The sequence below is a fragment of the Gadus chalcogrammus genome, chromosome 16, assembly GCF_026213295.1.
Source record: "Gadus chalcogrammus isolate NIFS_2021 chromosome 16, NIFS_Gcha_1.0, whole genome shotgun sequence".
NCBI lineage: Eukaryota > Metazoa > Chordata > Actinopteri > Gadiformes > Gadidae > Gadus > Gadus chalcogrammus.
In genome coordinates this window covers 33,652,298-33,678,946 of record NC_079427.1, presented here as the reverse complement: position 1 = coordinate 33,678,946, position 26,649 = coordinate 33,652,298, and the positions used below count along the sequence as shown (strand labels likewise).

Below are 26,649 nucleotides of genomic sequence, written 5' to 3'. Positions count from 1 at the left end.
TGGACTCTGTACGGGACTCTTTATCTTCAATGTGGCCAAGTGGGATGCTCACGTTTTTTCAATAGTTTTTCTGGTCTTAGGAAGCATCTGAATAAGTGTCATGTGAATAGTGCATGTGATGTTATTGTTGAAACTGAACCACCACATTGTCAAAGTGTTCTTGATAGTCCTAATGCAAATCCCGCAGAAGAGACATATGAGGCTGAGGTTGAGTCAGAGCCAGCATTATCGTCAGAACACCTTGTAAATAGTTGTGCCTCTGTCATTTCAGATCTAAAGGCAGCAGGTGTAGCCCAGTCTGTTGTTAATTCTTTAGTGACCTCTATGGAGGATATTGTGCAGGAAATTCATGAGCATGCAAAAGAGTCAGTCATCCAGGGTGTATTTCGTGATCAAAGAGACACTGAAACATGCAAGAATGTGGAGGGATGTTTTAACCAATTAGAGAATCCATTCACAGCTCTAAATTCAGATTACAAACAATCAAAATTTATTACCAGTAAGTGGGAAACTGTGGAGCCAGTGGAGCTTGTAATTGGCTCAAGATTTGACTCGAGGCTCAACAAAAACACAGGAACATATGACCAAGTAGTTGTTAGAGACAAATTTATGTATGTACCAATTTTATCGACATTAAAATCAATATTTAAAAGTGAACATGCTAGAGAAATGCTCAAAAGCCCAAATGTTAGTGATTCAAAACTCAGAGATATTTGTGATGGCTCTTTCTTCAACACTCATCCTCTATTTTCATCAGAGAGACACACTATACAGATCCAAATGTTTTATGACGACTTCGAAGTTGCCAACCCCCTGGGGTCCAAGAAGGGAGTTCATAAAATGGGTGGAATCTATTTTACTTTAAGGAATTTCTCACCAAAGTGGAATTGTATTTTGGCCAATATTCATCTTTGTGCCTTGTTTCATGCTCAAGATATAAAACGTTACGGTTTTAGCGCAATTTTAGATCCTATTGTTCGTGATCTTAAACAGTTAGAGAGTAATGGCATTGATATACCATTTTATGGTGGTTGTGTTCGTGGCAGTGTTATACAGGTCACTGGAGATAATTTAGGCCTACATAGTTTGTTTGGTCTGGTTGAGAGTTTCAATGCAAGGTATTGCTGTAGGTTTTGTTTAGCCGAAAGGGGACTTTCAAACTGAATTCTCCGAAGAGGCTCCCAAAATAGTGTTGCGTACCAAAGAGGCCCACAGTGCTCACTGTCAAGAAATGGCAAATAAGCCTTCTCTTCCTTATGTATTTGGCGTGAAGAGATCATGCTTGCTAAATTCACTTACATATTTTCATACAACTGAGAACTACTCAGTTGATGTAATGCATGATCTTTTAGAAGGCGTCGCACAATTTGAATTAAAGCAGCTGTTTTTCTATTTGAAAGAACACATTACACTGGCAGAACTGAATTCAAGAATATTAAGTTTTGATTATGGATTCACAGAGAGATGTAATAGGCCAGTGGCTGTGAATTTAAGTGCAGAGTCTAATGATTTGGGACTAAACGCAATTCAGTCATGGTGCTTACTGAGGAATGTTCCCCTTATATTTGGAGATTTGGTAGCCTCTACAAACCAACACTGGGCCCTGCTTATTTTGTTATTACAGATAGTAAACCTTGTATTCTCTCCCACGTTATCTCAAGGCCTGTGTGTGTATTTGAAACATTTGATTGTTGAACATCATAAACTGTTTAAGGAGGTATATCCTCAGAAAAGACTTTTACCAAAACACCATTTCCTAATTCACTATCCTCGCTGCATTCAGAAAATAGGACCTGTACTCCATAGCTGGTGCATGAGATACGAAGGCAAACATAATTTTTTCCAGAAACAACTGAAGTCCTTTAAAAATGTCACAAAAACATTGACCAAAAAGCACCAATATTATATGGCACACAAGTGGCGATCCTCAACAACCTTTATTCGCTTGGACATTGGTCCAGGAAAAAGTGTGTCTTTAAATATGATTAATGGTGGTTCAGTGATTGCTATGCAAATGAAAATGTCCAATTTTGATAAGGTTATTAAAGTGACGTGGGCTAAGCACTGTTGGGAAAAACGGTCTGTCTAGTTACTGGACCAGATGAAATGAGACGGAGAGGTAATAAAGTCTGTCGGCACGAGGACCTTGGATTTATTAAGTAAAGTGGCAACGGTTATACAGAGTCATAAAGCGTGAGAAATCGAATATGTCTAAGTCCCTAATCAGCGCTGATGGTTCGTCCGGAGCTTCGCCTCCGTGGAAGGTCTGCTTCAGAAGAAGATGAAGAGTCTCTGTGTGATACAGTTTTATGCTGTATCCTCCTCTCGATGAGGTGTGTGCGTTTGAGGTGTGTGTGGTTCTGTGTGTTTTTGCTTGACCTTGGCTCCCAGGCCCTGGTGTATGCAAGTGTATCTTCTTGTGTTCCTACTAACGGGGAAGAGCTCCTCAGTGTCTCCTTTGTTCTCGAAGTATCTCTTGTGTGCTCGAAGTATCTCTTGTGTGCTCGAAGTATCTCTTGTGTGATGAATTAATGTGGCTTTCCCGTTCTTGAGGATGACTGTTGCATTGTCTGAGTGTCTACCATTTGCCTGCTTGGGAAATGGGGCCTTGGCTCTGGCCTTGACCTGACTATATTATCATGTTTGTGTTATGTGTTAAAAGTTGACTATATTGTAATGTGACTGCCATGTGATGTGCTCATCAGGCTGGGGTAGGAGTTAGCTATATTTATAATGTACATGTGATGTACTCAGCAGGTTATTTTTCCCAACATATCCCCCTCAAGTCGTCGCAAGACGACTTTTACTCATTAGGGGTACGAGGGATAGGACTCCAGCGCGGGACTACCATTATAACACCATTAGAAATAACAGAAAGAAGGCAAAATGATCATAAAAACAAACAACCATGAGCATGGGACTAAAACAACTCGCTGGACCGGGTGTATGGGGAACCACGTGGGAGAAACGCTACCCCTGCTTCAGACATGGGTATGCCATACACACCCCACCTAGGGGGTGGCATCCACCCCGGCCTTACATCGCGAGCAGACAATACCAACAATACTGGCAGCAGATGATACACAACAAAACCAACACCAAACCATAACAACAACAACAAAATGCAACAACAAAACTAACAGTAAACAATAACGATATAAACAAAATGCAACAACCACACAAACACTACACAATAACAATCACAGGAAAGAAATGTAACCATGAAACGTGTCCCTACATAATAATAATAATATCAGAAAGATATGAGGTACACAACGAATGGCAATCCCCCTCAACCCATCCCTAGATGACCACACCCTAAGGATGTGAGGAGGAGTTAACTGGTCGTGTAACAATAAGCAAGCACACGCATGGGGTATCCAGGGTAGGCCCGGGGCACGGGAACAACTGAAACCACGGAATAGCCCTGAGCGTCATCATGGGCAGGTGGTCGCAAGGCGCCACCTCAGCATTAGACCCTTTTATTCAACTGCGCTCAGGACCTCATCTGATAAACGGGCAATCAAGGCCCCTGGAATCTCGCCCGTGTGTATCCCCGAGCTCCATCTAGTGGGACAGCGATATAAACAACAACATTTACGTTCCCGGCGTCGGTTGCGTAGACGCGGGCATAGATATGGGAGCGGCTAAAAACAGTGAAGCGTACAGAAGCGAATACAGCCAGGGGCGCCCTCAAGCCTTAAGGGAACGGGCCGCAGCCCCTGGTGCCGGAACGCAGATCCCTGGTCCGGGCGACGTGGGTGCATCAGGTGGGAGGGGGGTGGTGCCGTTGGCGGGGACGGGAATGGGGCAGCCCACCATGTTCTCCAGCCGGATCAGGTCGGGCCCCTCTGGTGGTCCCTCGTCCAAACTCTCCGGTGTATACTCGATCCCCAGGTAAGCTTGGATGGCACCTGCTGCACCTGTAGCGCCCATCGCTCTCCATCCATCCGAAATCTGATTGCATCATCCTTGGGTAGTTGGTCGGCTCCGGGCGTGTCTGCATCTGGCTCCTCCTCTGGCCCTGGAACTTTGTGTTTCTCTTGCTGGAATTACAAACTTATGTACAACAGTTAGATGTTCAAACATATTTTTCCTTAATTCTATTTCTAATTACTCTAATGGAAGTCCCTTTTGGGAGCCTCGAATGTTAAGTGAAGGCATGGGTCGACCCTTAAGCATTTCATGCGGGGTTAGATGTGTCGTTCTGTTAGTTGTCATGCGATAACTCATTAGTGTCAGTGGTAGTGCCTCAATTCAATTTAGTGCTTGCACAAATGTTGTTAATTTTTTGTCTTGAGCGTCCCATTCACTCTTTCCACCATACCTTGTGGTTGAGGATTGGGGCGTAATCTAGTCTTTATTTGACATGCAAATGTTGAATCACTTGTTTGAGTGTTCTCTGAATAAACGTTTTGTCTGAGCTTATTTCTGACGGAATTCCAAACCTTGTCATGACTTCTCTAGTCCGAAACTTGATTACTGTAGTCGCACTTTGGTCTTTTGATGGGACTGCTTCTACCCATCTGTTGAACACTGTATTTCACACTCATTTAGCTGGATGTCAATCATTGTTTGCAAGTATGGTGAAGAAAAACCTTGTTTTCTAATTATTATTATTTTTATTATTATTTATTTATACATTTATTTTTTCTCAATACCTCCCCCCTTGGGCAATGGTCAAAACCATGCGCATTAAATGATAAGCAAATCTAAGAACGCCGTTGGTGCAACCAACGTCGAAACGTCTAACCTTAACCATCAGCAAATTAAAGCCAATCTTTTGGGAAGGGAAATCGAACCAGTGTGTCCAAAACCAAAGCCCAATATGGGTGGGTTTACCATCAGCAGCCTGAAACCACGCTGTTCCAAAGTCATGCACTAAACCGAAAAAACGTACATGCGTTAGTGGCCTTCTATACCACAAAGGTAAAAATAAAATAAAACGCGACATGCCCCGTTCCAAGACCACCTCTGCTGCCAGAGCTGAAATATCTGACTCCTGTTTCTCCTCCACCCTACACCCCACCCGGCACTTCCCATGATTGTTGCAGCTCGTCACTTCATGATCAAGTGAGCCAGTGCCCACAGCGACTCTGCCAAGTAATCGTGACTGTGCCTGCCTTAGGTCGTCCCGGGTGTCAAGGTGGGATCTTACCCGTCGTTGGCTAACCAGCCTTCCATACTGGCTCGCTGCAGGATGCCATACCTGGAATACAATCAACCCCCACCCATATGGTAGTATAGATCGCAAAGTGGAGGGATGGAGACAAAGTCTTCAGCCCCATCTGCCCTATGCAGCCAAGTGTGTGCGTATTGGATACACATCAGGGAAACTATAAAACAAAAGGTAATTTATCAGTTAAAATTATTAAAGTGTTGCAGCAGCAGTAGTGGCATTTGAAAGGTAAACCCACTACTTCCGAATCCAAATTGACAACATAGCATGTAGGATCCCTTCCCAGCAGATGTAGCGCTAATCCACCTGTCATCCTTGACCAAAGAGATATACCCCATATTTTAATAGGTGTAGTCCTACTTGTACAGTTTATCAAGATTAATTTATTTTATTATTATTATTCTCCTTTAATCATATCCATATTTATTCAATTATTCTTTCCTGTGTGAAAATAATATTAATCACTTAGTTAATAGCAACACCTTCTTTAGTCCAATTGCATTAGATTATCATCACTGTTGTCCTATTAAAGTATCAACGTTATTGTCCTTATAACCTCCTCATGAACTTCGATGTTCATCATCATGAATGATAACTGTTGTCCTAGGAAGACAAAAAACAAAACAAAAACTAAAACAAATTAGCCATAATGTGAATATCCACTGTGTGTCTCCCTGTGACTCTCTCCCTCCTTCAGGAGAACACGCTCTCTCTCCCTCCTCAGTACGGGGTGCTGTTTGGTGCAAGACAACAGATAAGGGTGTCTCCCTCCCACGTTGGGTGCGGCCATAACGCCTTGAAAGCGAGCGTGCTCTGGGGGCTGGGTGTGAGAGAAACCATGGGTAGTTCCTTTTCTCGGCCAGCAGAGGGGTTGTTCAGGTGAAACCTATGGACAGAGACTACAAAGAACTTCAAACATGGCAGACAGGGAACTACAAATTTATCAAAGCCTGAAAACTCAACAGAGCTCTACCTGCATTCCTTGGATATGTGGTATTTTATGGCGTATGGCCACCACACGCTTTCAGTTGAACACTCTATTTCCTTTCTCTGTACTGTGTGTCTCTGTACTGCCTGAATGGTGTAGGTCAGTGGTTTTCAAACTGTGGGGCGCGCCCCCCCTGGGGGGCGCCAGAGTTCTTCAGGGGGGGCGCGACGTGAGAAAAAAATAAACCCGAAGAAAACCCTGAAAGACGATGATTCAAATCATCAGTCGTACTTCAACTGTAGAAGTAACATAACTAAATCAATTTTCAACCGTTTATCTTCGTGCAAACCATTTAACAAATCTACACACTTGTATCTTCAATACTATCTAAACGGAATTTTGATAGCATTTGTGACGGGGCTCAGTGCAACAGTCAATATTAACGAGGGGAGGGGGAAATAACTAAAGAGGGACCGACAACGCCACCTGGGGAATTACACCCCAGGAAATATAGAACAAAGAAAGTTAAACTATGATATTACAGAAATAATAAGGACACAGGTTCAAGAACTAAAGAGGCAGAGACAATAACTATATTAACCGTTTCTTTTATTACAATAACTAAATAAAGAAAACAGGATCAAAACCAAACCAAACTGCAAAACAGGGGTTAAGTAACCCAGCAAACCAAAGGTCAAACAATGAAACAGAAAAGGGAAAATAACACAAAAGCAAACTTAAGCAAAGCAACCAAAACAAAATAGCAAACGGAACCAAAACAAAACAAAACAGCTAACCAGAACAACTAAAACCATACAAAACAGCAGCAGGGGATCCTAAAAACAAGAGACACTAATTAATAAAAGTTCAAATGGGAACTCACAACTATTAAAAAGCGGGGACCCTACTCACCACCCTAGGAGGAAACCAACAGAGGCTGACTTTAGCCATCTTGGCCCTTTTATCTGCACCTGGGTGCAGGAGGAGGAGCTTAGATGGGGTTGCATTCACAACCCCTACTGAGGTTCACCACACATTTATACTTTTTTCAGAATCACAGTTTTAGTTTCAAACCGGCGTCGTTTTCAGTTGGTTATAATAATTGAGGTCACCATAGCAACGCCGGTAAACAAACCCTGCCGAATAGTCGAATCTCTGGACTGAAAAGGCAGATCTGATTCGACTCAGAAAATTCAGAGTCGGGGACCCTGAATGAATCTGTAAACTGGCAGTTTACACAGATTAAGATGTTCAAATGTATTTAAAAAAGGTTAAGCTAAAACATGCTTAGATAAAGTCGTTACATTTTGTTGTTTAAAAACGCAAAAAGATGTAATGTTTCAGAAATATGTTTAAAAAATATGTAAAAAAAATTGTTTCAAATGTTTCAAAAATATGTTCCAAATGTTTTAAAATTATGATCGGAGATGTTTGAAATGTGTAAAATAATTAAAATAGCTTTCAAAACACAGGTATTTAGAAAAAAAAATTGGGAGGGGGGGGGCTCAGCTGAATTTTTTTCTCTGAGGGGGGGCTCACTCTCTCACACTTTGAAAACCCCTGGTGTAGGTCGACAAATGGGGGGGGAAATGTGTTCTCTCTCTCTCACCCTTCCTCACTCCCCTTAGGGTCAAGCAGCAGCTAGGACCGTTAACAGATAAGCCTGGAATGCAACATCCTCAACTCTCCATCATGGAACAAGGCCTAATAACTATCTCTCACACACAAAAAGATCCTTCTGTCCCTTCATTCACAAATAACTTTTCACTTTATTATATATAACTTAATACTGCTCCCCCTTTCCAAATTTATATATACACAAAACTACGAAGCTGACCACCGAAATTGGTACAGGCCTCGTCAGGCCGAACCAAAACACCCTCACAGGTTCTAACTTCCATACAATTCTAGGGAGGGGAACTACAACATGAGGTGGAGTAGAGGACTTCAAATATGGTGGACGGGGACCTCAAATGGGAGGACTACACATATGGGAAAGGGGATTACACTCCGGGCCTGAAAACTCAACAGAGTCCCTTCTCGTGGTCCTGAAACAACCGTTCATTGTGAGAAAAACACGCACTCTATCGCTACCTCCAACTGTCTAGAGGGAAAATGGTCCCTCTCGATCGTCCTCCGACTTTAGCTCTCCTTGCTATCTCTCTCGCTCCCTCTCACACAAACACACACACACACATACACACACACACACACACACACACACACACCTAAACAGACCTTTCTCATTCTGTCTCCTCCAAACGCACACACAGAAACATCACCTCTTGCGTACACGCGCACAGAGACGCACACAGCCTTTCTGACTCTGTCTCCTCTAAACGCACACACGGAGACATATCAACAGACTTCTCTCATTCTGTCTCTCGCAGACGCACACATCAGACACGGCAAAATAGCGTTGAGCATAACAAAGCAAGCAAGCGTTGCACACATAGCCGGGTTATCATTGATTGATTTATTTCTATATTTCGCCGGCCCACAAATACGCTCGTTCTCTTCTCTCTCTCTCTCTCTCTCTCTCTGGGCCTCTTACACACACACACACACACACACACACACACACACACACACACACACACACACACACACACACACACACACACACACACACACACACACAGCCACTCCGTCGCTCTCTCTCTCGCGCATACACACACTGTCTCTCTGTGTGTCACTCGTGCCCCTCTGCAAAGGGATTCTAACCCTGATAAAGGACTCTAACCTTCTTACCACATAGAATTATTTAATACACATTCATTACTTGGCCATCGGTAGTCTTGTATCACTATGACCGATTCTTATAGGCCCTAGTTTTTTCTTCTCTTTCCCTCTGGGTTCCACCCGCGGCCCAGGCATCCCTCTGGGTTCCACTCTTGGCCCAGGCATTTATTACTAGGCCATCGGTAGTCTTGTATCACTATGACCGATTCTTATAGGCCCTAGTTTTTTCTTCTCATTCCCTCTGGGTTCTACCCAGAGGGAACCACCCAGCGGCCCAGGCATCCCTCTGGGTTCCATTCTTGGCCCAGGCATTTATTACTAGGCCATCGGTAGTCTTGTATCACTATGACCGATTCTTATAGGCCCTAGTTTTTTCTTCTCATTCCCTCTGGGTTCCACCCGCGGCCCAGGCATCCCTCTGGGTTCCATTCTTGGCCCAGGCATTTATTACTAGGCCATCGGTAGTCTTGTATCACTATGACCGATTCTTATAGGCCCTAGTTTTTTCTTCTCATTCCCTCTGGGTTCCACCCGCGGCCCAGGCATCCCTCTGGGTTCCACTCTTGGCCCAGGCATCCATTATTCGGCCATCGGTAGTCTTGTATCACTATGACCGATTCTTATAGGCCCTATGGTCTCGAGGGTATTCTTTCACCATGCAACGAGCCGATATTCGATGTGTCACGCGTTCAGGGTCAATCGGGTTTATGGGGCAATGCTGGGATGCAGTTCTATTCGTCCCCACGAGATATCCCGTAGCGAACCGCTCTCACAGTCTCACCTCCTAATGTGGTTCCTATATAACTATGCAGAGTTTGGATTTTATCAACAGGTTCTGCCTACCTTTTGTTGGGCCCGAGGTGAGACTGCAGGAATCGGTCTGGTGCTCCGGGGTCCCGAGGTCGTGCCGCTCTCCGTCTCTCGTTTCCCAGTTGCGTGTTCAATTCAGAAAAAATCACGTCGGAGGTCACCAAATTGTTGGGAAAAACGGTCTGTCTAGTTACTGGACCAGATGAAATGAGACGGAGAGGTAATAAAGTCTGTCGGCACGAGGACCTTGGATTTATTAAGTAAAGTGGCAACGGTTATACAGAGTCATAAAGCGTGAGAAATCGAATATGTCTAAGTCCCTAATCAGTGCTGATGGTTCGTCCGGAGCTTCGCCTCCGTGGAAGGTCTGCTTCAGAAGAAGATGAAGAGTCTCTGTGTGATACAGTTTTATGCTGTATCCTCCTCTCGATGAGGTGTGTGCGTTTGAGGTGTGTGTGGTTCTGTGTGTTTTTGCTTGACCTTGGCTCCCAGGCCCTGGTGTATGCAAGTGTATCTTCTTGTGTTCCTACTAACGGGGAAGAGCTCCTCAGTGTCTCCTTTGTTCTCGAAGTATCTTTTGTGTGCTCGAAGTATCTCTTGTGTGCTCGAAGTATCTCTTGTGTGATGAATTAATGTGGCTCTCCCGTTCTTGAGGATGACTGTTGCATTGTCTGAGTGTCTACCATTTGCCTGCTTGGGAAATGGGGCCTTGGCTCTGGCCTTGACCTGACTATATTATCATGTTTGTGTTATGTGTTAAAAGTTGACTATATTGTAATGTGACTGCCATGTGATGTGCTCATCAGGCTGGGGTAGGAGTTAGCTATATTTATAATGTACATGTGATGTACTCAGCAGGTTATTTTTCCCAACAGCACAATGGGTATGTATACCGCCGACACCTGGTCGTTTGTGGTGAAGTTCTATGTGAAATGCCTCTGTTTTACCAGATTGAATCAGTTGTGATCATACAGAACAAACCAGTGCTGCTCACCATACCTTTATTTACAGTAGCTTTCCAAGAACATTTCTTTGCTTATGAAGTGACTAGGACTAAGAAAGATTTTGTTGCTTTTCAAGTTGATGATCTGCCTTATCCAAGGCCTTTTGACATACAAATGTCATGTGGAAAGAATGACACCACTATGTATGTTGTCCCATATTGTTATCTCTGAGGAGTTATCAGGAAATAAATGGTGCTACAGTACCTGATGGTGTGTATTGTCTTATATTATAGCAGTTAAAAACATTACTATTTCATTAAAATAAAATAAAATAAATATACACTATATAGTGTATTTTAAGAATAGCCTATTTAGAGTGGAAACTACTCTATGTAGTGAAATCATTTTACTCTAACAGTGTAAACAGATCACAGTGTTAAATGTTTTTACACATTTCATTGTAAATTGTGACACAAAATAGAGTAAAATTAACTCTGAAAATCTTACACTGGCTACAGAGTAAATTTTACACTAATTTAGGGTGGGACCAAATGTTATCTGACACAGAGTTAAATTCAACTCTTAAAGAGTAAAATTGACACTATGTTTTTTACTGTGTAGTGTAAATGTGTTCGATAGGGTTTACATGTTTAAATGTGGTCGATATTGTTTGAATATGGTCGATAGGGTTTACATGTGGTCGATAGGGTTTACATGTGGTCCATAGTGTTTAAATGTGGGCGATAGTGTTTAAATGTGGGCGATAGTGTTTAAATGTGGTCGATAGGGTTTACATGTGGTCCATAGTGTTTAAATGTGGGCGATAGTGTTTGGATGTGGGCGATGGTGTTTGCATGTGGTCGATAGGGTTTACATGTGGTCCATAGTGTTTAAATATGGTCGATAGTGTTTAAATGTGGTCGATAGTGTTTAAATGTGATCGATAGTGTTTAAATATGGTCGATAGTGTTTAAATGTTCTTTTCCCTCACTCTCCACCTCATCCCTCACTCTCCACCTCAAGCTGGTGTGTGGTAAGCGTTCTGGCGCCGATTGGCTGCCGTGCATCACCCAAGTGGGTGCTACACACTGGTGGTGGTTAGTGAGGTCCCCCCCTTCACTGTAGGCGTCTTTGGGTGTCTAGAAAAGCGCTAAATAAATTCAATGAATTATTAGTTGAGGGATTTGCTGAAATAGGCTATGCAAAATGTGCAGGGGAACAGGGGGGGGGGGGGGGAATGAACGTTAGCCTCCCGTTTTCTCCCATACAAAATGTTGCTACGGACAACTCGACTTACATGCATGCATGCTCATTTTCACCGAATACAATCTAAAGTACAAAACGAAAATGTGCCCACTGACCATCAGTCAGATATTTAAAATAAATATAAATATATTTGATTAGGCTATGCTGGGTTTCGTGGAAGTGAAAATGGGCAGTTTTAATAATGGGCAGTATGGAGTCAGATAGGCTCAGGTCACCATGGACGTATTTGGATTTGCCAAATTTTGCAGGACACTTGATATACAGGAATGTTTAACTGTTGGCCTGAGATTTGAGTTGTATCATATTTTATTTTTTAAGAAAGAAATGCTGGTTCAAGTGGAGTGCAAGGGTGTCCTGAAATGGGTTTGAATACCAATGAAGGATGACCGCTATGATTACTTTCAGTTCATTCAAGAAGGTAAGTAAAAGGTTAACTCGACAATTTTTACATCACACCTAATATTGCATGTCATTATGAGTCAGTTATTGATTATTAACAGCAAAGTGTATAAACCTCATGATTGTTTTACATATCTAAAACAGAACTGTACCGACAGTTTATCGGAAGTTATTTCATCATGTCATAGGTTAAAACTTAATGGCATGTGGTTGTGGTGCTGTTGCCAAACAGCTTTTAAGTGCATTATCGTCACCTTCACGCTATAGTGCATTGGTAATCCAATGGTAGTCCAATGAGATAAAAAGCCATTTCCGTGTATTGGCCGCACTGCACCCAAGTATTAGTTGCAGGGATGCAGGAATTTTACAAAATTACTATATCAACTGTGGTTAATAGTTGGGAAATAACAGTACGGTAAGTGTTTTGGATCTCAGTTTCAGCTAAATTCAACCTGCCAAATGAATCTGATGTGGACCTGAAGGACTCCTCAGGAGTTGATGTAGATGCTGACATTTTTGATGAGTTGGTGAGATCTGCTACAGTATCTTTCAAGGTGCTCACTGAGGACTCTGGTAAGACACAGAAACGCCCCTCCCATTGCATTTACATTTAGGACATTTAGCAGATGCTTTTGTCTAGAGTGAATTAGTACATCTGTCAATAGGAACAGAAACAACAATATTGCTATTGTTACAACTGCAGATGTCAGAGAGCAAATATGCAAGATCAGGCCACTGTGGTGATGTTGCCTTATGCAAAATATATTTCCCAACTAATGTTAAATATTAAAACCCCATCCCTTTTCTTCCCTTAGCTGAGAAAGAGGTCTCTGAGGCCTCCTTCTGCTCAGAAGAGGGATCATTCTCACCCATTGAGTCTGTGAGGTCATTCTCATCAGTTGAGTCTGTGAGTTCAGGCTCCACTGTTATTACAGAATGCACCAAAGCACGGAGAAGGCAACTGGTAGAAGGACCACCTGACAGTAAGGCAGCAAAAGATGTAAGTTGTTCTTAGGTTGTTGGTAGGATATCAAAAAATGTTCAAAATGCATAGCAAGTTTACATGCAACCTCTATATTACAGATGGTCTATGTAGCTCTACATCAAAAAACCGGGGGTGAAGACATATTCAAAGAGTACAACGCAACCAAAGGCCTTTCTGATCAAACAAGAAGGAAACTCGTCAACCTCCTGGTGGCAGATATGGTTGAGAGTCATGGGTAAGTGACCAATAAAATACAACCCCAATTCCAGAAGAATTAAGACACTGTGTACAATGTTAATGAAAACAGAATGCTATATTAGTGAAAACTGACCCTATCTTGCTATGGTGTAGGAGGGTCCCACGTGACGTGCAGTCAGGGTAGGCAAGGTAGGCACTGCCTACGCTGACAAAATTCAAACGTAAAAATGTTTATTAAATAATTGTATTTAATAAACTTGTATTTGTATTTGTACCGAGTATTCTTGTGTTTTATATATGCAATATATACGTTATTCCAATTGTTTAGACGTTACGATGACAATTGTATCAGTTACGCAAAATCAAATATAAAAAACCGGTAGAATAAGCAGTGCCTTTACCGTCCATTCATTCTGAACGGCAACGAAAAACGAATGTGGCGCATGCGCACTTCGATCCTGTATTCTTTAACATCTACGCCGAAAGGCACAACTCTGCTGTGCCTTTGTACGTAAATATGTTATGCCAGTAATCATCTACGCTACGTATCAAACATGGACCAATCGAAATCGAGATATTACTGGACATTTGCGCAGCTGACGTCATTACACCTGCTACACGTAATCCCCGCGAAACTCAAAAAGTCAAAATGACAGCGACATCTACCGAGATTTTAGAGCTTAGAAATTTCTCCAAACTCAATTTTACTCGCAAAAATGAGCTACTGGCAAAAGGGAGGCCTATGCCAACACTTTCCGCCCTCTTGCAGAAAAAGGGACCGAAAATTGTTCGCTCCTTTCAAACTGATTGGTACGAAAAAAAGGATTGGCTTTGTGGCTGTGCCACCAGTCAGCGGCTGTTCTGCCATCCCTGCCTGCTTTTTTCATCAAGTCAAACTGTTTGGACTGCAATGGGATACTGCGATTTAAACAACCTGCCCGCAGCTTTAACTAAGCATGAAAAGTCATCAGCTCACATTCAGTGTCAGATTATGCTGAAAACCTTCGGCAATTCACGGATCGACCTTGCACTTGACGAGCAGAGGAGGCTGAATATAACCTGCCACAATGAAAAGGTGAGGGAAAACCGGGAGGTGTTGAAGGATCTGATAAATGCGACCTGCTTCCTTGCAAAGCAAGAGCTTTCTTTTCGTGGCAATGATGAGAGCACTAGCTCTTGCAATAGGGGCAATTACATTGAGTTGCTCGATGTCATAGCTGAGAAAGACGAGAGGTTGGCTAGACATCTACGTACATCTACTGTGTTTTCTGGAACATCTAACAGAATACAGAATGATCTGATCGACTCAGTGGCAGACGTGCTCCTCGCTGACATTAGGAGTGACATCGATGCGGCCCCCTTTGTTGCTGTGGAGGTGGATGAGTCCACTGATGTGACAAATAAAGCCCAAATATCTGTTGTTGTACGTTATGTATGTGAAGGCAAAGTAAAGGAAGCCTTTCTTGGTTTTGATGATGTGAGCAACGACCGGAGAGCAGCAGCCATTTCGCAGTATGTATTGGGCTCGTTAGAGAAATACAACTGCTGCGATAAACTGGTTGCACAGACGTATGATGGAGCCTCTGTCATGGCCTCAGAGCTAAATGGGGTTGCAGGCCAAAATTAAAGAGAAGGTGCCCGAAGCTATATTCACGCATTGCTATGCGCACAAGGTTAAATTTGGTTCTAGCCCAATCCGCAAAATGCATCCCGAGTGCAGAACCTTTTTCAAGACAGCTGAGGGACTTTCTGCCTTTTTTGGCAAATCATCCAAACGCACCCATCACTTGGATGAGACTGTCAAACGCCGCATCCCGAGAGCAGCAGCAACCAGGTGGAGTTCAAATTCAAGGCTGATCCAAAGGATTTTATTTCACCTTCCAGATCTACGTGCCATGTTTAAAGGAATCGGCGACAATCCCGACAACTGGGACGGAGAAACATTGGCAATGGCTGCTGGGTTTGAGTTGTGGCTAGGAAAACGGTCAACCTGTTTCCTACTGATGGCTTTTGAAGGGATCTTCAATGACACCGATGCCCTCTTTAGCATCCTTCAGTCCAAAACCATGGATATCGTTTCTGCTGTAATCGCATCAGAGACACAATGAAAGTGTTGGACAGCAAGCGACAGGATTTGACCGTTTTCATGCACACTTTGAGGAAAGATGTGATGAGATGCAACTCGTTCACCGCGAGACACGAGATGGACGGTCAAACAAAACAGAACGAGCTCGCATCTACTACTGCATTCTGGACAACGTCAATGTTCAGATGAAGACCAGGTTCGTCGATCACTTTTCTGATCTGGATTTCATTGGACTGGTAGATTGCAACAGGTTTGAGGAGATGTTGCGCCAGTTTGATGAGAGCAAACTGGAGAGAAGCTGTCAAAGTATGCCAGGTACTTTGACTTCGTCAGGCTGAAAAGTGATCTTGTGGGGTTGTATGGCTCACAAGAACTAAGGGGCAAATCACCACACAGCTTCTTGACTTTTTAAAAAATTACGACCTGGAAGCAACAGTTCCTGAAGCAACGAAGTTGCTGCAACTGGTGTTGACAATACCAGCCACTACAGCTTCGGTGGAGCGCACATTTTCCACACTGAACGCATCAAGACGTACAGTCGGAACCGGACCCCTCCGGACAAGCACGTCTTTCAGCCCTGGCCATTCTGTCCATCGAGAGCCAGAGACTGTGCCAACTGAAGGCCGTAAAGAGGTTCGTTTTACAACGCTGTGATCGACGCCTTCACGAGGAAAGGAGGCGGATGGATTTTATCTACGATAGGTGAGTCAGGAAACTATTTTGGGCTTAATTTGGAATTGATAAGTGTGGTGAATTAATGTCGACTGCAAGCCATTGCCTTCATGTTCTCATTGTTGCTGACTGACAACATATTGGCCGCTGTGCAATAATTAAGGATACAGTGGTTGTATTCTGATGAGTGTGTGTGTGCGTGCGTGTGGGAGAGTGAGAGTAATAGACGATATCATCCTGATTTGATTTTTATTTATTTATGCATGGGCGGAGTGGGACACAAAAATCTCAGTGCCTACCCACTTACTGACTTCACCGCACGTCACTCCCACCAATCAATGTCCGCGTGACCTATGCCCTAGGAATAGTCACCCTTTTCCCCAATTTGAAGGATAAGGCTTCACCAACTGGTTATGTGAGTATTATGCAACAGGAACCTCTCATTTAGTCTTGGTCATGTATAGAGAAAAGCCTTATTTGGGGGTCCTGATACAGACATCAGCTTGATGGATTTTAATATTGACAGTGTGTCTTGCCTGTGTTCTTGTCTGACAGGAACATTACTACGATCCTCACAGTGGCCAAGGTACCTGGCCTACAGATTGAAAACGGTTCAGCGCAATACCACAAGTGGACTTAAAGAGGAGCCCCAAGTCTGCGGATCACATGGCCCTATACCCTGCGTGAGACATCAAACATCTGAGCAGCTGTCAGTGATGAATGCAGGAGAAGCGATGTCCGTGATGAAGCATTCAGCAGACCAACCAGTTGGTTAAGGAGGAAAATGAAGGCAACCTTCAGCACCGTCAGAGTATGCTACACGATCCAGGACCAAGTCTTCAGTTATCCTAGATCACTTCCCACGATTCTTGGATACACCAGGCTTGGTAAGAATTTATAGAGACCTTGCTTGATGTACCAGGTATTAAATGTGTTGTGTACCATGTTTCAATATGGTTTCTGTCTTTGTTAGATTAACCAAGACTTCACAATGCTATTTGGAGAAGATGTCTCGGGCAAGTTTATTGCAAATGGCCAAACGTTCTACAAACCTAGGATTATCGCTGTCTGCAAAGGCCTTCGCCCTGGTACTCATGTGGATGACCTTCTGTCCGCTCAAGAGGAATCGAAATGATTATGGTAAGTGTCCACGGATTGTGTTTGCCAGCGTTCTTCATATGCGCTTATTACTATGACTGTGTACTGATGGGGTGTGGGTGTTGCCATACTAATCCACTAGGATGGGACAGTGACTTGGCAGCTATCCTCCTGCTCGTTCATCTCTTGCCTCCAACCGCAAAAGGAAAAAAACATGGGAAAATCAGTGCCACTGAAGCTGCTGACCATGTGGTCAAGTTCATGAAGGTATGTTCAGGACATAGATAGTGACTGAATGTTGCTTCACCTCTTTTAACACTTAATTTACCTATGATTTGTCACTTTCTTTGTCAGCTGTTTGAATTTCCCTCTCGCAGCAGTTAAAGGGACACACCAACATTTAGGGAAATTATTTATTATTTATCGTCTCCTTCTTGTCTCTGTGCGTGCAGTAACTCAATCTGACATACCCACTACTAGCCTAGTTTTACATAGCTTATTGAGGTGGGCAGAAGCAACAAGCAGAGATAGAACATCAGACTGGGTTACTGCACACACAGTAACGAGAAGTGTATGTATCATCTTATCCAACTTTGGGGGATAATATTTAAAATATTGGCAAGTTCCTTTGAAAGACAAGATATTGTTTACATAAATAATGCTCTTAAAATGATTTGGAGATATTTTATTCACTGCTGTGGTGGCACTGTAATCAAGGAGGCCAAGATGATGAGAGATAATTAATTATTATTTATGTACGTTGCCCTTTGTTGAATAGACATTCAGTAGATCCCAAAAAAGCTCTGCTTTTAACGTGCCATGTCATTTAGAGGTGTTTAGACGCCTATCCAGCTATAAGAAGAGGCTTATATAAGAGGCTTATATAAGAAGCCTCTTTGGTGTGTAAACAAATTACTGTTCCTAATTTCCCTCCAACACTCTTAGGTGGGGACGAGCATGGTGACATTCCTGGACAGATGTGGATCAGCACAGCCCTTCCTCCTCTGTGTTGGAGAAAAGAAGAGTAGTATCCAAAAGTTTTACGTCATCCTCGATCAGAAGGCCATTCCCTGCGTGGCGCAGACAGCTGTGGCTGCCTTCGATGAAATGTTTAAGGCCCACTTCGTCTTTGCTGTATCCTACGATGAGGCCTTGTGCAACGTCTACACCTTCATTCAGACTACCGTATATGGGATTGACACCGGCACTACAAAAGAGAGTCCACGGGTCAAGGAAATCCGGGCAAAAGTGGATCATATTGAGGTTTGAAAATGTTCACCTGTTACATTTGCAAGGTACACCACAAAAGTTGCTCCGTTTTTTTTCAACATTTGAAGTTTGGTCATGCTTTGTACCCAGGACGTTCATTGCGTTTGAAATGTGGAGAGAATGGGTGTTCTTCTGTTTTTTACACATATTGTGGATTCAAGAAACATTTATTGAGAGTACATGGAGACAGTGTAGCTTCAAATTCTATTGTTCCTTTGGACAATGTTCACAATAATGTTTGTGTTCCTGATCCACTGCCAAGTGAAGTTTCTCTCGTAAGCTACTCAGCTCCTCTTGAAAAAAGACAGTTACTGGATATGTGTAGCTCTATTGTGGCTCAAGTACAAGCATCTGGAGTCGCTGAAAGTACTATGCAGTCTTTAGGTTGGTTCAATGGAGGAATTTGTAATGACGTCCATGTCCAAGCACAGGACACTGTTCTTAAATGTCTTTCATCTGAGGTAACTGAACAAACTCTAAATAAAGTTAAAGACTGTTTTGTGCAGCTTGAAAATCCATTTTCATCCCTCAATACTGAAACTAAGAGGCGAAGACATTTTGAGAAAAAATGGAAAATTGTGGAACCAGTAGAGCATGTTCTTGGTGTGCGTTATGATCTACGCAAGGATAGAACTACTGGTGTATACAAGTCAAATTCCTGTTAATGACAAATTTGTTTATGTGCCTATTTTGGGAACTCTTGAGTCGATGTTTACTAATCGGGAACTCAGCAACTGTTTCCAGCAAGTGAAGATTCATGAAGAAGGCATTTTCAAAGACATTAATGATGGTTCATATTTCAGAAATCATCCATTATTTTCACAGCAAGAACATGCTCTTCAAATTCAGCTTTATTATGATGATTTTTGAAACGGCCAATCCCCTAGGCTCTAAAAAGGGAATTCACAAAACTTGGCTGTGTTTACTTTATTTTAAGGAATTTGCCAATGAAGCTGATTCAGTTTTGATGAACATTCATCTTGTGGCGCTTTTTCATTCAGAGGACTTAAAGAAATATGGTTTTGATCCAATCCTACAGCCTCTTGTTCATGACTTAAAAGTTTTGGAGACGCAGGGAATCCAGGTACCCTTTTCAGATACACCATTAAAGGGGTCTGTTATTCAGGTTCGGGGGATAATTTAGCTATACATGGACTTTTTGGTATGGTTGAATCGTTCAGTGCAACTTACTGTTGTCGATTTTGTTTAACTGACAAGACACGTTTGCCAGTCAGTCTGTAGTGAGGATGACCCAGACTTAATTCTTCGCACAAAAGGAGCTCTTCTCAGAACACTTGCAATGCCATGGCACAAAATCCCACTCTAGTTCACTCATTTGGTGTTAAGAGAACCTGTCCCCTAAATGCACGGCAATTTTTTCATTCCTCAGACAATTATGCAGTGGATATTATGCACGACCTACTAGAAGGTGTTGTACAGTACGAGTTAAAGCTTCTTTTTCAGTATTTGGTGGAAGCATCTACATTTCTTTAAATGCCCTCTCTCAAAGGATTCAGAGCTTTAACTATGGATACAGTGAGAGAAAGAACAGACCCAGTGGAGTCAAAGTTAATGATGATAGCAATGACCTCGGGCTCAATGCCATCCAGTCTTGGTGCCCTCCTGCGAAATACTCCCTTGATTTTCGGAGACCTAGTTGACCAGAACAACAGTTATTGGAATGTGATTATGCTTTTGATTCAGATTGTCAACATTGTATTCTCACCAGATGGTTATAACAGATGGTATGACTTATTATTTGAAGCACCTAATTTCTGACCATCACAAACTTTTCAAGTTAGTGTTTACAGATAAGAGGCTCATCCCAAAGCATCATCTGATGATACACTACCCCAGATGTATTAGGAAAATAGGTCCACTTATACACATGTGGTGCATGCGATTCGAAGGCAAGCACAACTTCTTCAAAAGGTCGGTGAAAGAGTTTTAAAAACTTAACCAAAACATTAGTCAAGAAACATCAGCATCAGTTGGATTTTCATTGGGAGAATTTTTATTTCAAAAGATTACAGTTTGGTCCTGTTAAACATGTCTCAACTAGCAATCTGGAGGGCAGTGTGGTCTTGAGGTCTTGTCAAACTTTGAATGTGTCTAGTGTCTCCACTACTACCTGGGTTAAAGTCCATGGAACAGAGTACCAGATTGGAATGTTTGTCTGTACAAGTGTTAAAAATGAAATGCCTACTTTTGATAAGATTATCAATATCATTATCAAACATGATGAAGTGTTTCTTTTGGCAACTAAAGTTATTACCATGCATTTCGATGATCACCTGAATGCATTCATCATTGAGGAGGTGGATGATGTGTTCAGTGTAATTTGTGTGGCTGATCTGATGTATTATAGACCTTATGACAGGCCGTTTTCACCTGAAAATGATGAAAGAATGTATATTGTGCCCTACTGCAGTTTAGTCTGAAATGTGCATTGAATTATCAAAAATTGATTTAATACAAAGGTAGGTATATATGCTCTTTTGATCCCGTGAGGGAAATTTAGTCTCTGCATTTATCCCAATCCGTGAATTAGTGAAACACACTCAGCACACAGTGAAGTGAAGCACACACTAATCCCGGCGCAGTGAGCTGCCTGTAACAACAGCAGCGCTCGGGGAGCAGTGAGGGGTTAGGTGCCTTGCTCAAGGGCACTTCAGCTGTGCCTAATGGTCGGGGTTCGAACCGGCAACCCACTGGTTACAAGTCCGAAGTGCTAACCAGTAGACCCCCTAGTGGGGCATTGGGAAATTTGACACCCGATAGTCATTGGTATTTACACCTAGTAGTGTTAACTATTAGTCATTTTTAACACTGAGTTTTGTTGTCTTCACACTACACTGGTGTTGGTGTTGAAGAAAGCAGTGTTCTTTTTTAACATTTTATTTTAACACCAACACCAGTGTAGTTTGAATACAACACCATAAAGTGTCGTATAGTGTTGGTGTAGTGTTGATTTATAACAATATAGAGTGTTAAATCAACTAAAATTGGGTGTTAATTATCTAACACTTTCTAAATGTTAATTTAACACTAGAGAGAGTGGATGCATATAGACACTTTGCCGGTGTTAAAATTAACACTGTGGGTGTTAATTTGACACTGACAATTTTGCAGTGTAGGGTCCGATGGTTGAAAAATAGACAGATATACCAAGGTATCCTTAAAGGGCAGCTTGGATGTGTTTATTTTCTGCAGTTTAGACTTCTTCTATAACTAATTTTTGAAAACAAAACACCAAGCTCATTGATTTAACGAGGGAGGGTTATTTGAAACAATTTATTAAATAAATATTTGTGAGAGGTCATTCCTTCTCCTGATTTTACTTCCTATTTAAGTCTAGGGTAAACCCCTGCTGTCCACAAGCATCCCCCCCCTCCCCATATGGATTTGGAGAATTGTTGCCACGTCCCAGTGGTGGAGGTATCATATATATATGAAAGAGGGCATTCAATTATAGCCTACTACAATGATCAATTAGGAGGCCGAAGCCCTAAAGGAAGTAATGCAATAGGTGACCGAGTCGACAACATTTAAGTAAGCTGTATAGGGTCTCTTATATATCAAAGGGGGTCTCAAAGGACGCATACGCTTCAACCTGTGGCTCCAGCACTACAGGAAATGACTCAGCAAGTGCTCCATCTCGTTGCAACTCACCCAGCGGCTCGCTTGCAAGATTTTGGCCTGAAGTTCTGAAGTTCTACACCCTAGCCATCCAACATGCATATCTGAGAATCAGGCCTCTCTTTAATAATGACAAAAAGTTATGAGAGAAACACACATTAACTTTTTGTTAACTCATAAGCGGCGTGGTGCCGGCTCCTTTTCACCTTTTGACCCCCGACTTCAAAAACGTGGCCACAGGCCAGCTGTGTCTACACACCTTTAGCCACAAATGTACACCTCCATCCCACAAAAAATGGGGACTAGAAACTAACCTCTGTCTTATGTACATTTACTGTACTGTTGGAGGTCACGCCCCTTTGCCGACCTTTTCGAGATAGCTAGGGATGCTAAAATGTTTACACACATTTCCCGGGGCCCCGTGAACGACATATCCGAGATTTGGAGTTCTAGCCCTTATTGAGATAGGAAGGTCCTACCGCCCTGAAATTTTAATACCTTATTCAAGGGCCTAACTGGGACCTCCGCACCGAAACTTGGCCCGGTCGGGCCCCGAGGGCAGGAAGGGGGGGCCTGCCCTCGGGGTCTGACCGGGCCAAGTTTCGGGCAGGAAGGGCCCCCCCTTCCTGCCCTCGGGGTCCGACTGGTGCCCCCGGTGCCCTCCGGAGAGCAGGCAGCACATAGGGGCAAGAGGAAGAAGTTGGATTACAAGACAGCTGAACTATTGAAGAAGCTCACGGGAAAAGAGAGAGACTGATGGTCTTAAGGTACTCTGATGGACTATCTCTCCTATTCTACTTTTCACAATCTCGTGAATAATTAGTGGATTAATTGGTGGTTTAATGAAATGCTGTTTTTTCCCTTTGTTTCAATCTAGGGCACATTGATGTTGGCCTTTGGAATTATGTTTGGATTATTGTTTTAGTTATTAGCGACAAAAGAACCACGACATGTTAGAAAATATTATAAACCACAATAAAACAAGGAATATGAAGAAGTTGGTAACGGTTTATATTAAGGTCCTTGTAGTAAGCCTTTGTTAATAGGTAATAAGACCTTATTATATGCTTATTAACTCTAATTGGGGTTAATAAGACTATCTATAAGGGTCAATAATAGCATAATAACCGTTGATACATATGCCCATGGCCCCATAAAGGTGACACTCAATGAATTTGGTGACCATTGACCTATAGGGGGCGCTGTTATTAATGACGACGTGTTTTAACTCCTCTCTCTTCACATGAGTACATTTCAAACTTATTTTCAATGTTTGATGATACTGTCAGACCGCCCCATATAGCTTATAAATTATTTCTCATTGCAACATCAGACCCTGGCCGCCATGTTGAAAGTTGTCAAAATCAGTTGTAAATTTCCACAGGCCACAAATTATGTCCAATCTTCATGGAAATTGGCATATATGATCTTTAGAACAAGCTGAACAAATGTATCAAACAGCTTTCTCAAATTCAAAACCGTTTGGCCGTGACAGCCAATCAAACTTGACGGCGCTCATTAATGGGTAGACACTGCACTCGTGTGGTGACAAGCGGTACTTAATTTGTAATGCAACAATGAGTATATTTACCATTCCGCCCACCTACAATATAAACTGTAATTCCCACTGGATCAGATGCTTCACGAACCACCTCCACAACGGATGCTTGTTTACATTGTGTCCCTTTTAGGGATATTGTTCCGAATACCCCTAAGTTATTTGTGACATTTGTTCTGTCAGGCAGACTGTATTGCGCCCTTACCTCTAGGTGGGGTCCTTTTCCCATTTGGTAAACATTGACGCGTACTCGCATGATGCTCATCCCACCGGCTGTCGGTATTGCCGATTACCGAGACGGTCGTCATGTAGCCACCCAGCCGATTACGTCCGTTCGGCAAAATTAGCTTACCGAGTCCCATTATGCTTGACACCCACATTGCTGCTCGCAGCTATATTTTTGTTTGTTATTGATTGTCACAGTCTATCTTATTAATGATACAAGGCCTTAACTAAACCCCTTCTCTTCTGTTTGCAGAAACTGGAAACTTCAGAGTATATTTTATCTTAAGTTAGAAAATCTTTGTTTCCTCATCAGATCCCAGTCCATCATGCTCCCCTACTTGTCTGCCGTGCTACCATCATGCCTCATGCATCACTTCTCAGCGCCCTGCCCAGCTGCATCTTATTCCGTTACTCCAGCTCTTTCCCATAAGTGACAAACACGCCTCACCCAAGTGTTTTTAATATTTTATTAATTATGCATGTAAGGTGTGCTTAAGTGGCCTGTAAGGTCCCCATCAATAAAATGCTTATTAATATAACATTATGGCTCCATCAAAAGCAAAGTACACCTGCCATTTACAGTTATCATTTATACTATCCTAGACATCTTTAATCTTATTTACATAGGCCTACAGTAGGCCTGATTTCCTCTGAATGTTGAATTAAAAAAATTCCCTGTCAGATCCCTGTCCATCATACTCCTGTTGTCTCCCTGCACACCTCACTGCCTCCTCCATCGATTGTGGCCAAAGCCCTCTCCCTGTACAATATTTCATGTTCAATACATTTCAGGATCAAGTTTGAGATTCAGTTTCAGTATTACTTGTTTTGGAAACCTGACGTGGGGCTGGCACAGCCACCATCATATCTGTCTTATTTATTGCACCCACACGTAATAGGTCCATGATACCATGTGGGGTCATTTCAGACTCCTTTGCTTCCTAACACCTTGTGAGTTCCCTGGGTACACCAGCTGATGGGTCTGTGTATATATTGGGCATTTGATTCTCGTTTCAGAAACCGAAATGTATTAAAAAACGAGTGGTAATTATTATTTCAGTTTTAACATTCAAAAAGGTATATACAAGGTGCTTTTCTTATAAAGTCAAAAAGGGGCAAACTAATCCAAAATAATAATTGTTAAACATAGAGAATCATCGGGGGATCACTTCCATGGTCGGTAAACAATGCGACTGCTATCGCTCAGACCTCTCGCTTATGATGCTACAATGCTAAGAATGCTAAAAAACAAGAATATTTCTGCATCCGGTACGTCATGAAGTAGGGCGTAGCCATAGAACCATGATGCGGAAGCATATCTCTCCTTGATGTTGCCCTGCGCCACTGAGCAGTTTACATAGGAATGAATAGGCGCCATTTCTGAATCCGTTGTCCATTTTATAATATGTCCATGAAGGTTACGGCTGATGTGTTGTGTGGGGGAGGGGAGATTAAAGTGAAGCGGAGTTGGCTGCTGAACGCACTACCTCGTCTCCAATCCCGTTCATTGTTTTATATAATTACTACAGTATAGCCGAACCCAGAACGCTCGGCTACAATAGCAACCACCATAGCAACCATGATGGTCAAGTGACTGGATGCAGCCCCGTTGAAAAAAATAGAATACTACCCTACACACTCAGGAGATTAATGATATTTAAATTATTATGACCATGAAGTCTTTATTTGCATGGGTTTACATTTCGTTCTGTGTAGCATGGAAAAATCGGAGAAACACTCCCATTCAGAATGCATTGGTTTACATTTTGCTCTTTGGGGCACGGTTATTTTTATTTATTTATTTTCCGTTTTTGAGGAGGTGCCTCAAATATGCTAATTTTTCTGCAATAATCCAAAATCCAATGGAAAAACCTGTTGGCTTTTTGTCAAGGGAACCCAGGGCGACGCCCACTTCCGGGTTGGCCAACATACGTCATCCCTCCACCACTCTATACTGTAAAAACACATGTTCAAGTTGAATGATAATGCATGAATTTATTCTTTATTCTGCCATAGTATTTATATAAGGGGGGGGGGAATACAAGTCTTTTGGCCATGGTGGATCAAGATCTGTTCCGGCAACACAGTCAACACAGTCTCACTCCCTACTCGTCAAACGTGTGACGCATGGCCAAGGATCCCTGGCGTCAATTTCCGACGAAAAATGGGTACCTTTTTCGTCGTTTTTCAACGCGGGGTCCGTCAGATAGACATTCATGCTAATCCCTCAGCGTCGGATATAGACGAAAGGAAATCGATGTTTATCAACGGTGATGCTGTAGCTATTGTCTATTGATTTGTTTGACAGATTCACCATTAAACGTGTTTCTAATGCCATTTCTAGCGAGAAATGTACTTTTTCCTTTACAGTACAGTTTCAGCTTAATTACTGGGTAAATTGTCGTGTTTTACTTGGTAACGTCGCAGAACGTACATGGTACAAGTTTGTGTTGACTGCATGGAAAAGGGAATAATGTATTACAAATTATATGGTAAGAACCTGGTAATACCATGGAAACAAACGAGGCTTCCTTTTAAAGTACAGTTTCAGCTTAATTACTGGGTAAATTGTCGTGTTTTACTTGGTAACGTCGCAGAACGTACATGGTACAAGTTTGTGTTGACTGCATGGAAAAGGGAATAATGTATTA

At 42.4% G+C, this 26,649-nt stretch overlaps 1 long non-coding RNA gene across 1 annotated transcript; it reads right to left on the bottom strand.

Moving 5' to 3' along the window:
* Positions 1-5,454: 5,454 nt before the first annotated feature.
* Positions 5,455-7,135, bottom strand: LOC130406749 (uncharacterized). The gene is made up of 2 exons (XR_008904506.1): positions 7,020-7,135; positions 5,455-6,943 (listed from the first exon to the last, which is right to left on the bottom strand). It is a non-coding gene; the product is annotated as an uncharacterized LOC130406749 (long non-coding RNA).
* Between the last annotated feature and the right edge of the window lie 19,514 nt (positions 7,136-26,649).